This window comes from Triticum aestivum, chromosome 6B, assembly GCF_018294505.1.
Source record: "Triticum aestivum cultivar Chinese Spring chromosome 6B, IWGSC CS RefSeq v2.1, whole genome shotgun sequence".
Taxonomy (NCBI): Eukaryota; Viridiplantae; Streptophyta; class Magnoliopsida; order Poales; family Poaceae; genus Triticum; species Triticum aestivum.
In genome coordinates, this window is record NC_057810.1 from 711,530,958 (window position 1) to 711,534,820 (window position 3,863).

The window sequence follows — 3,863 nt, forward strand, 5'->3', positions numbered from 1 at the left end:
GTCATGCATTAGAGTGTTGCATCATGTTTACTTTTTCCTCAGAAACTTGAAATGGGGATGACAGAACCCCCAGTCCCCTCTGAAACCAACTAGGGTTACTAAAATAATTTTTCAATGAACCTGAAATGCCCTTCTAAAATGTCCATCATTTTAGCCTTGGTTCAGAACCTCTGACAAAAGTGGTGCACATTTTTCTAGGCCATCATAGGGTCTTTGAATTAAATCATAGATATTTGAATTTGGGCATTTAAAATAATATAAAATATTTAAATGCTCAAATATCTCCAAACTAAAATGTTTCATGTTGGAAATAATCCAACTATGGACCAGGAGTAGTTTGGTGAATTTTGGAGTTGCCTAGGTATTTTAATTAATTCAACAAAGTTGCAGATATATTAAATAAAACAGAAAACAAAAAAAGAAAGGGGAAAGACTTACCTGTGCGGCCCAGCCAGCTGGCCGGCCCAGCTAGCAGCCGACCCAGCCCAACACTGTAGCTCCCCGTCGTCTTCCTCCCCACGCCCCGAAGCTGCTGCGTGCTCGCGCGCGCGCGGCCGCGCGGCCACCTCCTGCTTGCCGACGCCCTCCTGGCCGCGTGGACGACGTCCGCAGCCCGTCCCGATCCCCCCTGCTCTCGCTCACTCTCCCCCGTTTCTCCCTCGCTCTCTCTCGCTCTCGGCCGAAGCACACCGTCGCTGCCGTTCGCCGTAGCCACTGTCTCCGGCCACCCCTCGCTCCCCCGAGTAGCTCAGAAGCTCCGCCACAACTCCCTCTTCCTCCCCACCGCTCCACGAGTCCCCGGAAGCCCTGCATCGCCGCCACGTCGCCGTTCCCCTCTTCGGGCTCCGACCACCGTCGCCGACGAATTCGCCGTCTCCAGCGCGTCCCCGAGCCCGCTTCGACGCCCACTGCAACCGCGGTGAGCTACGCCACCGTTTCCCCCTCTTCTCCCCCTCGTTCCCTCACCGTAGCTTCATCTCCACCACGGCCGAACCTCCGCCGTCGCCGAGCTCGCCGTCGACGCAGCTCCGGTGACCATTTGGTCACCCCGGCGAGTCCAACGCGTTCACAGAACCCAGTAGAGCATCCCTAGCGCCTCACTTTGCTCGACTTCGAGCTCCAGCACCACTCCCGTGCACGACCGAACCCCGGCGGCCGCAGCCGAGCTCACCGCCGTCAATTCCGGCCACCCCGACCCCAACGGACTCCGCCAAGAGCCGCGGGTCGTCCTCAGCTTCACTCCGGTGATCTCCGCGGTCCATTTGGTGGCCGAAAGGACCAAAACCACTATCGCCGCCGCACTGTTGGTCGCCGCCGGCCAGAACTCCGGCGAGCTGACGTGGCCTAGTTAATTAGCCACTAAACCACCACCTACAGACGCTGACAAGTGGGCCCAGGACTTAGTCAAAGCTAACCAGCCCGGGGTCAACGCGGGATTAGCCCCTGTGACACTGACGTGTGGACCCCACACGTCAGGTTTGACCCGAGCCAGCCCCGTTGACCTGCTGATGTCACTGTGATGTCAGGCTGACGCAGTAATTGAATTTCTGGATTTAAATTAAATCAGGAAATTCCAGAATATTATTTAAACTTCAAAAATTCATAACTTTTATTCAGTAACTCCAAATTGGACAAATTATATATGAAAAATGATCAGAAAAATCCAATCTATCCATCTGTACTATTTTCATGCATGATCAAACAAGTTAAATTGATGTTTTAATCAGAATAAGAAAAGGCACTTTAAAAGGCCATATTTGAATTTGAAATTTGAATCTTTGATTCAAATTTGCTCAAACACTTCTGGCTTTAGTTGCATTAGCCCAACACACTCATGTTGCCATGTTTCATGCATGCATCATATTGTTGCACATTGTTTGGTGATGCCTGTGTATCGTTATCCTTTGCGACAGGATCTGTCCCCGAGGAGTACCGTGATTACCCTAACGAAGAATCGTATCCGTGCAACGAACCATCAGGCAAGCAACCAACCATTTGATCATATCGATACAATCCCATGTTCTCGCTCCTGCTCTCTTTTACTGCATTAAGACAACGCGATTCAAACTGCTGTGTGCTGCGGTAGTTGAACCCATTTCCTCTGCATGACCTGTCATTGCCACAGTAACTAGATGAAACCCACTAGCATGTGTAGGAGTTGATTGAGCCATATGTATGTGTTGTTCCTACCTTGCTATGCCTGCTATGCTTAGAGTTGTGTCAGGTCTGGTTCATCTGGGTGATGGGCTAGAGTGAAATGATTATGTCGGTAATAAGAGTGGTGTGGTGAACACGATTTGGTAAAGGTATCGATGAGAGGCCATGTAGGAGTACATGGTGGGTTGTTTCATTGAAGCCGACCTTAGGCACTGAGATCTGTATGTGTGATTTAAGATACAGCTACTACCATGCATTGGGCCCTGAAATATGACCCCGCTCAACTTCTTAATCACCCTAGCTCTCTGTCCAGGAGTTGCAAGTAGTTTCTGGTGTTTGTAGCCTACTGGAGGCCGTGGACAGCGCTGACCGTAGGGGTGGGCTGTGATGCGGTAGGTACGTGGCCGGGTGTACCGATTACCCGTTAGGTATCTCGGGAACCCTGTTCACATCGTTCGGGGCCGTATGGGAAACCTCGGCCGGACTCCCTGCGGATGGAACCTGAATAGGCGATAAACCTGGACTAGAGGCTTAAGTGTTTAGGTAGGTCGTGGTCTACACCCACGTCGGCTTTCGCTTGAAGTCTGTCGAGCACATGTCGTGTGCAGACGCTAAGTGGTGGAAACATGTATGAAGAAGTACACCCCTGCAGGGTTAACATGATCTATTCGAATAGCCGCGTCCGCGGTAAAGGACTACTTGGTTGCCTATACAGTTCATAGACAAGTAAATGGAAACTACTAAAAGCCTCAAGATAAGTGTGAGTGCCGAGGATGGCTCTTCCGTAGGAAGACGGAGGTGGATCCTCGGTAGTGTATTGAAGTGGTGAGTAGTGGACTCGTGTGCGCAAAACTATTTCAAGTTGGAGTATCGTAGGATAGTCTAGCCAAGAGTCAAAGCTGGCTTGCTGCAATAACTCCACCAACCCTTCTTGATACTATGCATGTATGTAGGATCTGATGTAAGTCTTGCTGAGTACCTTTGTACTCATGTTGCTATAATCTACATTTTACAGAAGACGCTGCAACCCCTTCTGATGGGTTCTATGTAGATGTTGACATCAACGAGTAGGCTAAAGACCCAGGTGGTGACCCTGAGCTTGTGAAGGACCACATAGTATAGCCAGGCTTTCCAAGCCTCTTTTATTTTACTAGTTGTCTGTACTCAGACAAGTTACTTCCGCTGTTGGCTTGTATGATTGTATAACTTGTATGTTGGGTCGTGAGACCCGTAACTTTGTGTGTATATTATGTATGGCTCCCTGAGCCTTGAATAAAGTACTTGTGTCGTAGAGTCATGTTGTGATGCTTCGTTGTAATTGCACATATCGAGCATATTGTGTGTATGATTGAAATGCTTGGTATGTGTGGGATCTGACTATCTAGTTGTTTATCTTTAGTAGCCTCTCTTACCGGGAAATGTCTCCTAGTGTTACCGCTGAGCCATGGTAGCTTGCTACTGCTCTGGAACACTTAGGCTGGCCGGCATGTGTCCTTCTTCGTTCATGTGTCTGTCCCTTCGGGGAAATGTCACGCTTTGAGTACCGGAGTCCTGTTAGCCCGCTACAGCCCGGTTTACCGGAGTCCTGCTAGCCCAGTGCTACAGCCCGGACCCACTTGCTGATGACCGACACGTTCGAAGCTGGGTCATGGATGCCTGTCCCTGTAAGTCTGTGCCACTTTGGGTTTACGACTAGTCATGTCAGC